Source organism: Festucalex cinctus, chromosome 11 (genome assembly GCF_051991245.1).
Source record: "Festucalex cinctus isolate MCC-2025b chromosome 11, RoL_Fcin_1.0, whole genome shotgun sequence".
In the NCBI taxonomy this organism is placed as follows: Eukaryota; Metazoa; Chordata; class Actinopteri; order Syngnathiformes; family Syngnathidae; genus Festucalex; species Festucalex cinctus.
In genome coordinates this window covers 25,663,689-25,676,339 of record NC_135421.1, presented here as the reverse complement: position 1 = coordinate 25,676,339, position 12,651 = coordinate 25,663,689, and the positions used below count along the sequence as shown (strand labels likewise).

General features: G+C 39.6%; 1 protein-coding gene across 3 annotated transcripts in view; it reads right to left on the bottom strand.

Moving 5' to 3' along the window:
• The window catches only part of kcnh7b (potassium channel, voltage gated eag related subfamily H, member 7b), a 92,856-nt gene extending 80,582 nt beyond the window's left edge, over positions 1-12,274 (bottom strand). For 2 of the 3 annotated variants that reach the window (XM_077536188.1, XM_077536187.1), the window contains exons 1-2: positions 12,052-12,273; positions 10,216-10,366 (exon numbers count right to left, since the gene is read on the bottom strand). The gene's annotated coding sequence lies outside the window, so the exon portion shown is untranslated. Of the gene's footprint in view, positions 1-10,215; positions 10,367-12,051 lie in introns of all 3 variants that reach the window. The other variant, XM_077536183.1, reaches the window with a different exon arrangement.
• Between the last annotated feature and the right edge of the window lie 377 nt (positions 12,275-12,651).

Sequence of the window (12,651 nt, the reverse complement as noted above, 5' to 3'; positions counted from 1 at the left end):
AATCTATGATATTGTACATTTTCCGCTGCCATTTTATTTCCGACAGAGTTTATAGCTTTTACATTCTCGCGTGGATTAATACAGCTTAGGCGCACCTATCTCGAATTTAAGTCAGCCTAGAACTCCTTGTTGCACTACAAGGACATATGAGAGGACTCTTTATTAAGTACACCTGCACAATCTGATGAGCTCGGATATAATAAATTTGACCGACAAAAAGGCTCATAAAAAAATAAAATGAAATAATGATGCTGAGTTTGTTTGTTTCTAAATGTGCGATATGTTTGAAGATAATTGGTGAAAATATGAAACTGCGTTCAGACTGCGGTTAGATCCGATTCTAATCGGATTCCTCTTCAAATCTGTTTTTTTTTTTTTTTGCCTGTCTTTCCACACTGTTTTTAAACAAGTGTCAAATATCATCTGTGGCCCAGTTCAGCCACATTATTGACCCCATCCGACAGGTTGCTGTAGCAACGACGTCAGAACGGAGGCGTCGTCCAGCGCATGTAGTGTTTGACATCATAACTGCGACATTTTTTTTACTGCTCCGCATTTTCTTGTCTGACGCATTGGGTCTGAAACTAACTTCCGAATGTGCTTTCAATCCGTCTCGCAAAAATTGGATTTCATGTGACCGTAGAGATTCAATCTGGATTGGCTAAAAAAAAAAAAAAAAAAAAAAAAAAAAGGATTTTGGCTGAAAGTCTGAAACAAGGCCCGAGAACTAGGCACTACTGAATTGTGTGAACCGATTCTATGTTCCTAATTTTTGGGGTGTGGCTAAAACAGGCATTTGTGTGTGTGTTTTTGTTCCTCCTATCACATTACAAAACATTTTTAATAAAGGTCATTTGGCTGAGAGGAGCTCTGGTAGCTTGTTAGCTCGTGAGCTAGCTGGTGGCTAGCGCCTTTTGTTGGGACGCGTAAAGCTCCACAATGACCTGGCGGGCTACATTCCAGCCCCTTGGAAGCTTTATGCGACTGTACAGTAAATATTTTTATGGCTCAAACATGTGTCATAGCATAAGAAAGTTTTAATGAAGCAACCTTTATTTTTCAGCAAGGGACTTGAACGATATGTTTATTATTGTGGTTTTAGGTTGCAGCAGGGGTGTTTGAATGTGAAAGAGACAACATATCCTCTCAGTATGATGCAATGCACAGCAACCACAATACTAAACATTGTAGAAGTAATAACTCCCTGATAGTATGTTATTGACATACCTGTAAAAGCATGTCTTGGATCAGATTACATTGTGGCTAATTGAGTGTGCCCATTTCTTGGATTTACACCTCAATGAATAAAATATGATCAAGTGTTCCTCTCAGAAACTCATTAAGCTACTACTAATGCCATTAATATTTATTCAGCTAAAATATTTAAACAAACGTCTCATTAAACTAGAAGTCTCTCTGAAACGGTTGCTGTAAATACGCAAATGTGGGAACAATTGAGTTTTTTTTTTTTTTTTTTTTTTTTTTTTTTTTAACTCAGCCCAATCAAGATGTTAGCAGTCGTAGTGGTGGGCAGGTGAGATTTAAATGGCACCGACACTCTCCTGTGTTTAAGCTTGTCACACTCACATCTGTTTGGAATAACAATGTGCGTCTGCTGACAATCACTATATGTGAAGCAGCTGGATTTTGCTCACACACAGAACACCCGAGAAGAAAATGTCTTGAAAATGTAAACAGTCAATCACAGACAAAGAGCAGGATTGCGTAGTTTGAAAAAGTCCTACTAGAAAAAACAAAAAAATCTCCTAGAAAGTTTCTTATGCTAAGTTCAACTTAAAGTTCAAGTTTTTTTTCTTCAAAAACAACCATGCTTACAAACCAATCCTTGTTTTCATGAAAATACCATAAACAATTGACTCAATTATGATCTGAAACTGACTTCATAGGGAGTTTGGGTGGCTCATGCTCTGCTTCAGTAAATCACCATACATTTTGGCATTCATGGTTCCCTCAGTAAACTGTAGCTGCCCAAATACCGGCAGCACTCCCACCACCATGCTTGACTGTAAGCAAAAACACACTTGGTTGTCGCCACACACACATGACACCACCTGAACCAAATACATTTATCTTAGTCTCGTCAGACCACAGGACATGGTTCCACTATTACGGTAAACTAACTAAACTTATTAACACACAATTTACAGCAATAATGCCCAAACATGTACATACATCATATACCTATTGGCATGGCTTTCTGTAGGCTAAAAAAGCAGGATTAAATATGTTACATTGAATAATCTTCAGGAAAAACTAGGATAAGCTTGAAGCACTTCCTGTTTTCACTCTTGTTTCAAATTTACAATGTAATAGTGTGCCACGAACTAGTGGCCGTCAGTGGAATTACATCCAAGAACAAACGGGAGGCAAAACTAAATCGTTATAATCTGTAAAAATAAATAAAGGCGCCGGCCTTCCTGGGTGGAGTTTGCATGTTCTCCCCGTGCCTGCATGGGTCTTCTCCGGGTACTCCGGTCTCCTCCCACATCCCAAAGACATGCATGGCAGGTTAATTGGGCACACCGTATCGTCCCTAGGTGTGCTTGTGTGCGTGGACGGTTGTTCGACTCTGTGTGACCTGCGATTGGCTGGCAACCAGTTAGGGTGTACCCCGCCTACTGCCCGAAGCCGGCTGGGATAGGCTCCAGCACCCCTTGTGCGACCCTTGTGAGGAGTAAGCGGTCAAGAAAATGGATGGATGGATGGATGGATGGATGGATGGATGGATCGTGTGCCACCATTAGGGGTGGGAACCTCTGGATACCTCACGATACGATATGATCTGCGATACAAGGCTCACGATAACGCTTATCTCTCGATATGACGATACCGCGATTCAAGACTTCCCTACATTACCCCACCACTCTTATGAGGTGCTCCCCCTAGTGGCCCGTCAATGAATTGCTCAATAAGTAATGAACAATGGAGCCGTTATAGTGGCTAAATATTAACGACAAATATCGCGATACTTGTGTAGGCGTATCGACAACCTATCGGGAGGCAAAGTATCACGATTTATCGCGATAGCGATATATCATCACACTCCTAGCCACCATGTAGTGGCCGTCTGTGGAATTACATCCAAAGACAAACGGGACTACATTGTTATAAAGTAAACTGTATAAAATGAATAAATACATAAATAAATAAATAAATAAATAAATAAATAAATACATTAATTAATTAATTAAATCTGTGAACTAGTAGGACCACAAACCAATAACCTATGATGGACTGGAACATCTTCTATTGTTCTTTTTTTTTTTTTGTCAAATTTTACAATAAAATACAATTAAACTGAGAAAGGGGAATATTACTACAACATATTCTTCTATACTTGACATTCTCATTCTAAGTGGGCAGATCCTAAAATGGTTCCTGTTTTGTCAGTATAAGTGCACGTTTTAATGCATTCCTTTAACAAGTGACCTATTCAGTTAAATTTGTTGTGAAAGAACCTCAATTCCAAGCATCCACATCCAAATGTCACTTTTTAAAACCTTCAAAATATAACACTGACATTCAACATATTTGTAAGCATTTCAAGCACCTTAACACAGAATACATTACATAAATCTATTGCTGCTTGTTGTTGAACATCTCAAATCTGTGTCCAAATATTTTGCATTGGGGGGTTGGGGGGGGTTCGAGCGGGAAGCATTTTAGCCCCGCCGAAACGCTGGCTGTCAACAGAGTTCCCGTCATAAGCGGCAGTACCATCCAGTGCCCGGAGCGTGTGGCTGTGTACTCTCTTTTTTTTTTTTTTCCCCCTCAGCCAGAGCACATTCTGGCAGCCGCACGCATGCACACTGGCTGAGGTCAAAGCTGTCACTTCAGAGGGCATCGTGGAATCTCAGCCGGTGCTGGATAATGTGGGAGTGCTCCCTACAATCGCCCAGATGCTTCCAATCGGCCTCACCCCGAAAAATTCACAGGGCCACCGGAAAGCCTCCGTTAAAAAGTAGGCGTGGACGGCTGATTAATTGAAACCTCTGCTGACACCTTCACCTGGAACTATTAGCCTCAACTCGTCTCCTCGCATTTGCATTTTTTTTTTCCCCCTCGAATTAAATACGAAAAAACGCTCTGCCGATAATGAACCATTTGTGTGCGATGAAACTGATTTTGACTGTTTTACTGCAGGTTTCAAGGACATCATGTTATAACTTTCACACCTTTTCCAGTGCTAATTAGAAGAATTCTCTCAATTAGCAGAAAAAGAGGTTGCGAGTGAGTAAAAGTTTTCGACCACTGTTGATTTTAATGGCCTTTTTCCACAGCAGTCATTCTGACACAGGAAAACATTTAGCATAAAACACATATAAAGAAAAGATTGATGATTACTATCAAACTTTGAAGAGTGTGGGGTTGAGTAAAAATACTGTGATCGATTTTTAGAGCTTGTGTGAAACTTTTTGGTTGTGATAATTTTGTTCTAGTTGCTTTATTTGTTATGTTATTTAAAGTTATGAATAAAATTTCATCATTGATCTTAATACAGTAAATTAAAGAAATACTTAACTTATTTAGCCCATTATAGCAATAAAAAGTTAATATTTTGTCGATAATTAATTTGATACTTTCATTATTTTTCACGTACAATTAGTACCTTTAAAATAATTTTTGATTCAGTTCATCAAATCAAAAACAATTTTCCGATTTAAATTGTTTGTTTTGGTAAATTTTTTTTAGTTAAGACATTTTCAACACTCATTGATTGATTTTTTTTTTGTATCCTAGCCATGTGTGACGTTGACAACAAAACTGCTTAAAAAAAAAAAAAATTAAAAATCGCTTAAAATATCAGTGCTGTGTAATTTTTTTTAAGCGTGCAAAAACTGTGTTCAATAGAAATAAATCCATTGTTTGTGTTTAAATATCCATTCATTTCAGCAAGACATGAACTGGGTTTGTTCAAGTTGATCCTTGGCGTAGTTTGATATAAGCATATTACAAAACAAAATATCAAAACACATGAGAAATGTTTGCAATTGTGAAAAAAGTGCCCTACGTCTGTGCTTCCACAATTCTTTTGCGCTTTCTGCCATCACCTGAGTCGAGTTGTGGAATTGTATTGGCTGTACATAACGACACAACCTGAGGTGCACCCACAAAGCCGGAGGTTGCATAGCAGCAGGTGAAGGGTCAATCGGAACACTTTTTTTGGCCAGCAGCCCTCGATGGCGTTAATCCTTCCATACTAGCGGCGCCATTGTTTCCAAAGAGGGCATGAAAGTCAAATTTTTTTTTCTCCTCTTCCACTGGTCAGTCGCTCCGAAACTCAAGATAAATGCTACTTTTTCACCGTTGTGGAAATTCCAGCTCCACGTGAAAAGAAATAAATAAAGCAAATGTGATGGATGACAATATTTAATTCTATATACTTGCACTTCACAGAGCATAAATGAATCATCCTTGACTTCACCACAGCGAGACAAGGCGTGCCTTTTCCGCCGAATGCAAATGACTACAATTTGGAGTGTTGTATTCAGCGGGAGACCGCCGCTAAATGGTCATACAAGCTCGTCACAGATATTAAAATAAATTATGTCTGATTTGAATTTTAGTCACGCCACATTAACTAATAGAAAGTTATTAACATTTCAAAAGAGGAAGGGAGAAAAAAAAAAAAAAAAAGCTTTTGCCTGCAAAATTAACGCTGGCTGGGCTGACCTGCGTGCCATGCAGCCTGATCGGCGTAATGACGGCATAATGGCATATTTACATTAAAATCTGGCCAGCTAATATGGGATTCAGAATGGGCGGCTCAGTCAAGGATTATTTAGTGTGGCCCGGTGGCCTCTCGCTCAGTGTTTCAGTCTTAACTTCAATACAAAGTAGAAAGTTCTCATTTCATGACTATTTATGTGCTTGGTCTTCTGTGGCTTGTTGCCCCTGTGCGATCAGCCCCCTCAACCCCACCCCACATTACGCCCCTCAAAGTTCTCTTTAGTTTCAACCGTTTATCTTTCATCTCCTCTCGCTTTTCCCCGCCTGGCTCTTTCTTGGCAATTATCTTGACACTTCACAAATGTCATAATCCGACTTCAGCTATATCTCGATGAGCCTTGTTGGGATGAATGAAATTTCTCACCGCAAAGATGAGCAGCTGAAGTGCTAATCTTCTGACAGAGCGCTCTTTGAAACAAGGCAACCGTTTCCTTGAATCACATACGTTGCTTATTCACCGCTTAGATAATTTTTATTTGTATTTATTTTTTTATACTTCCATCCATCCATTCATTTTCCAGAGCGCTTGTCCTCATTAAGGGTCGCTGGTGGTGCTGGAGTCCAGTACAGTTTGCTTTGAGCAAGAGGATGGGTACACCCCGAACTGGTTGCCAGTAGGGATGTAACAATAAGTGCAATATCGTGATATCGTGATATTAAAACTGCCACAATATCGTCATCCTCATATTAAAAAGCAGCACATCTGTTAAAAAAAAGTCTGGTTGGTCTGGTTCCATTTGTGCAGTTCTAGCACCCTCTTGTGGCTAGTTTTTTTTAATGTAATTTAATTTTTATTAGGGATGTTTGGACCCTTCTACGTTTCAAATGTATACCAATTGTCAGATGAAGGGGAACGTAATATGCTTGTGAACCGTGTCAATAAGTGAAGGAACTCAATGTGTGCTTGTATTAACAAGTATGCACCTTAATAGGTAATAGAGATTATATGCATTGCTGTAATGTACAAAAGCACAATATTGTGCTTTTTTTGCTTTTTTTTTTTAGTTTGAGCTCATTTTTTTTTTACAATATTGTGACCTTTTTTAAATTTCACCGAACTCCCCACAATATCGTGAAAATTATCGTATCGTGTGCTTCATATCGTGCTAATATCGTATCGTGATGTTTGGATATCGTTACATCCCTAGTGGCAGGACCGTGCTCGGCCCACGGGCCTCGAATTTGACACCTGTGCATTACAGCCAATGTTTTTGGAAAGCATTTTCTTTTCTTTTAGATCTATTATTGTCACACTGCCTCTACTTGACATTCTGCAGGTGGGAGTCGGCTCGTCTTTTAAAAAAAAAAAAAAAAAAGCAAAATGACATCTTCTGTTGAGCATTGCCGCTTGTTTCCCAGACCCGGCCGGGTTCGACCTGACCATCTGCTCCCCTGCTCTGATGGAGCTCCGCTTTTGGCAGCGCTCGGACTTGCTCCATTGGGCTCCATCTCAAAGGACAAGCTCTATCATCAGATTTCTGTCGGCCACTCAAAGCCAAAAGCCGATAGCGGCTCGCTAAGAATACGCCGGGAGGAGGAGGGAGGAGGGCTTGCGGGGACAACGATAAACGCGCCGTCTCGCCGGCAGCCAGCTACTGTCACGTTACAGATGGAATCACTTCACAAACGCCGAGAATTAATATCCTAATGAAGCTTGGAGTGGCCATTAGGTTTGTGTAATGTGGCTCCGGGGGCCTGGGATGGATGTCAGGCAGCTCGGGGCCCTTATTTGTGCACAGTCACCTCCGTGGTGCCTTTTATTAGGGGGGGCATTAGAGGAAAAGCAAGGCAACAGACAGATAGCGCTTTATTACTCTTGTTCCCAGGGAGCCATGCTCTACCTGTCACGGGTACACAAAGCATGCTGTGTTAGTTCATTTTACAGCTAAATATCTCTTTTACAAATGTCTCTGTCCATGTAATCCGGTCAGGCGGCCCCACGCGACGCCCGCAGAGGGCCCGGCCAATTACATGGGGGCCTCCGTGCCTACCCCAAGTGTCAAAACAGGTGTCACTGGCGGCAGGCTGGTGTTGACAAAAAAAAAATAAAAATCAATATTTGCACACAAATAAATGAGAGTGAGGTGCAGAGTACATTATGTTCATAAAGCAGACTTTTGTTGTTGTTGTTGTCGTTTTTTTTTCCCCCTGCGGACATGGTGATTACTTTTACATGAAGATGAAAGGGGCGGGCTGGCGGGAGTTAAATAATCTAATTAGAAAAAAAAAAATAATGATTGGAATGTAATATAACATCTTAAACAATACGTAAAATGCAAAAGAAAAATAAATCTTTAATATGTGTTTTTCTTTTTTTCTTTTTTTTGTTTTTTTTTAAGGAGAAGCTAAATAGTGTATGTTATTGCCATGGCAACATCTAATTACCTGCCTTATAATATCGGTGGACCAAAAATGTACTGAAAGACATGTTGGAGCACAGGTATGTCCAACTTAAAAGCTGGAGGGGGACACACTTCCTAAACAGATGTATGATTTAAAAAAAAAAATCCACTTTAAATTGGCATTGCTCTTTATATATTTAATATTTGTTTAGTATTTGATAATACATTTCTTCATCCATATGCTTATTTATGTAGTATAGGGCAGTATAAGACAAAAGTCTGCCATCTTGTGGTGAATGGTGATATTACAACTTAAAACGACTGCATATTTGTGGAGCTGCACCCATGGATTCACATATTCATCCATCCATCCATTTTCTTGACCGCTTATTCCTCACAAGGGTCGCGGGGGCTGCTGGCGCCTATCTCAGCTGGCTCTGGGCAGTAGGCGGGGGACACCCTGGACTGGTTGCCAACCAATCGCAGGGCACACAGAGACGAACAACCATCCACACTCACACGCACACGCACACCTAGGGACAATTCGGAACGTCCAATTAACCTGCCATGCATGTCTTTGGAATGTGGGAGGAGACCGGAGTACCTGGAGAAGACCCACACGGGCACGGGGAGAACATGCAAACTCCACCCAGGAAGGTCCGAACCTGGACTCGAACCGGAGACCTCAGAACTGGGAAGCGGACGTGCTAACCACTCGTCTACCGTGCCGCCCGGATTCACATATTGTCTGACTTATTTTTCTTCTTTTATTTCAATATTTATTAATATTCATCATCATTCTTTGAAGAATTGTACGTGTTGTGGGAAAAAAAATTGGGGTGGGGGGGGGCTTTGATTTGTTGAAATATATTATAATAAAATACTATATAAATTAAAAATTCTAAAACAAATTACAAACATTAAAATATATATATATATATATATACACATACACATACACATATATTAGGGGTGCACTGATCAATCACTTGAATGACTTTACATCTATGCAGCAATGTTCTTTAAATGAAAGAATATTAAATAAATGTTGATTATGAATCAATACGCAATAAAAGGGGATCCTAAAAATTATTGGTGAATTATGATTGTTATTTTTTTTTTTTTAAACAATCCATTACATAGATGTGAATTTGTTTTAAAATGACTTTTTTTTTTTTTTTTGCATTAAGTATCACATTGGATCGCGAATGACAATACCAACTTGAATTTCGCTTTGCATCATATCAGAAAGCATCATGACCGGTTTCAGATCGTGAGAAGGACGATCAGGACCAGTTTTTGGACAAACACCCGACTTGTCTGCTCCAGCAGCGATCGTAGATGGCTTCATTTGTGTAATGGCGCAAAATTGATGTAATCGTCTTTCACGTGCAACTGATCTTACACTGCGAATTAATACACTACACGTTCATCCCATTTTCCATCTCCACTTGCGCTGACAGGCGTGCGCCTGCCTCTGCTTTTAATCTCGAAACAGTTTCGGGGTATGATTCGCTCTCCTCTGTCACTTGGCTGCGGCCGAGAATTCATTTTCAGTGGGTCAACTGTTTCAGAATGTCATCTTTGACAGGACGCAGCCAGCGCAATGAATACCAGAGAAGACATGGGCTGCCTTTTGTGCGTGTGTGTGTCTGCGCGCACAGTCACACCATCTCCATGCACAACAAGGCACACAGTGTCCATGTTAAAATCAATACTTAATCAAAACACTCCTCACTCATGAATAACAACAACAGAAGTGTTAAAAAATTGTATTGGCGAGGGAGGGGGCAAGAAAGGGGGGGGGGGGCTGGGGTGCTGCTGCCACAGTCAACTAATGAAGGTTATGTAGCATGGCAGAATTCAGTAATTGCAGCGCACACGTGAGGTATTAGACAGGATGTGGCTAATGGAAAACAATCACATTTAACATGGCTCCTTGGTTGGAGCTGCTCAATAAGTGAGCAGCAGGCTGGCTCATAGCAAGCGGGAGGTGGCCATGTGGGGGGAGCGAGGGAGGGGGTGGTTTTAATGTGATCGGACTATAACAGACAATCTATTTACAGTGTGCTCTGGGGAGCTAATAAACAAATGTTGAGTAATTTCAGCCAGCAGTAATTACCCTTGCAGCTGACAAGGAGAGCGCGCTACTCTCTCCTTCACCTCCGCCTCAGTCCAGGAGGTGCGGGGCTCCTCCGAGCGCTCCGGCGGCGTGTGGCTGGCGGCCAGCAGTCAAAAAGCAGAGTCGTGCGATTCCACCGCTTCGCTTCGGCCTGAGCGGAAACATAACAAATGGTTAAATGCATGGGATTTGCCAGTTGAAAGGCTTTTTTTTTTTTCCTTTTTTTTTTCCCTCCGCAAAGTGTTTGAACATTTCCCACATAATCCAATTAAACAGAAACTCAGGCAGCAGAAGTTTAACTGCCTTTATGCTAATTAATATGTGTGCACATCTTGGCTCCCTTCAGCCACGTGCTTTTGAACTCTAACCCCATTTATAAATCAGTGGAAAGCAAAGAACAAATATGAAGTTTCTGGGGGGGAGCAGAAGAAATTAGGCGGCGGTTTGGATAGGCAAAGAGGGGCCGCAGACATCTTTATCCGAGGAGCTCAGCCGTGATCCTTCAGTTCCGGTCAAATAGATTTTTATGCAAATATGTGCCTATCGATCGTTGAGCCTTTCCTTTCACGGAACAGGTCGCACAGGACCTCATTTAATTAGTTAGAGGTAATCATTACAAAATAATCAGTGTTTACATCAGGAAAAAAAAATGACGAGAGACCAACACCATTTCTGTTTACATATTACTCTAATCATGTCAATTTGAATGTTTGGGTATTAGTGACCACCGCCGTATCGCGGTTCATCATCTGTGACCCTTCTTTATCGCATGTTTAAGTAATTTAGAAAATTAATCCAATTATGATTTGTTTCCTCAATATTGCAATTTAATATGCAATTATTTTTCCAAGGTGTATTTTTTTTAAACAAACACAAGCAATAAATTGACCTGTATTACAATAAACAACGCCATATTTATTATGAGGGATTTCAATACCAGTTTTTTCAGGCCGATGCCAGCACGAGTACTCAACTCTTGAGTAGTACCAAGTACCAATGCCACTGGTACTTTTGATAGATAAAATCTAAGAAAAAAAAAATTACAGATAATTTTTCCCTCAAAATTGGATGAAATTAAAGTCAATTTTCTATCTTCTAATTTCTCATTTTAAGTTCCTAACTGTAAAACCAGCACAAGAGGGCAAGCTGACATCACAAGTACCTTGAAATAAGGCGAAGTTTCAGCCAAAAACCAAATTAATATAAAATGCAGTTCATCTACTTAGATAACAGTTGTTAACTCACTAAATACGTTCACTTGCAGTCTTTTAAGAATTCACTATGACAACAAATTTATTCAAAACAAGTGTGGTGTAATCATACTAATCAGAAATCAGTAAGTAATAAATCAGATAAAAACAATAAGGCACACAAATCTGTGGGTTTATTACTTTAACTTTTTAAGTGGTGAACTTACTGAATCAAGACGCACAATAAATAGATAACATGCATATGAAGCCAAAATAGGGCAGTTTGTTTTCCTCCAAATTGTAGCCTTTGCGTTGTGAAAATTGACTTCTACTACATCACAATTTTGAATTGAATTCGATTAATTGTCCAGCCCTAGTATAAAGGCAAGTCTTAAATTGGAGTTGCGCAGTGTAAATTAAAAAGTAAATGAAAAATGAAATGAAAATAGATGAACAGCAATCCAAACTTTAAGTCGTGTGAATTAATGACTACTTAAAATATTATCTAGTGATACTGCAAAGAGCACTTAAGAATAAAATATAACTAACACAATATAAGAATTTAAAATACAGAGATATAAACGTCTAACAGCTAGCATAAACATAACTTGTAAAGTACATCTTATTTCCCAACTCACAAACTTACCTTCTCACAATATACATAAAAAATCATCCCCAAAGATGCAACGTATAAAATAAACTAACATTTGTTGCTTTCTGTAGGCGTAAAAAGCAACATTTTTAAAGGATTGACATTCAATAATCTTCAGGGGGGAAAAAAGCTAGGCACGAAACTGTGAAGGACTTCCTGTATTACTTCTTCTTTAGTCCAATTTACAGCGTCTTACAAAATAGTTTGGCGCCTTTTAGTGGTCGACTGTTGAATTACACTTCCACCCAAAACGGGAGGGGGAAAAAATTGAGTAAGAAACAGTACAAAATAAGCTTGTTTAATATATTTGAGATGTTTAAATCTCAATGTGGGGATATAAAACTATTTTTTAAAGTGTTTTATATGATCTTGGCCTACATAAATCTTATTGAATCTCAACAATCAAAACAATTTGAAACTAAACCACAAAAGGTAAACAACCTTTATGAATGATGTCACTCCAGACGTTAGCATACCTCGCAAGACTTTTACTTCAGCGTATCAGTAGGCCTATGTGGTTGGCTTTTCTTTTTCTTTTTTTTTGTGGCATTTTATGACACTTGCTCTAGATTTTTGGTTAAGCATGGGTGAAAA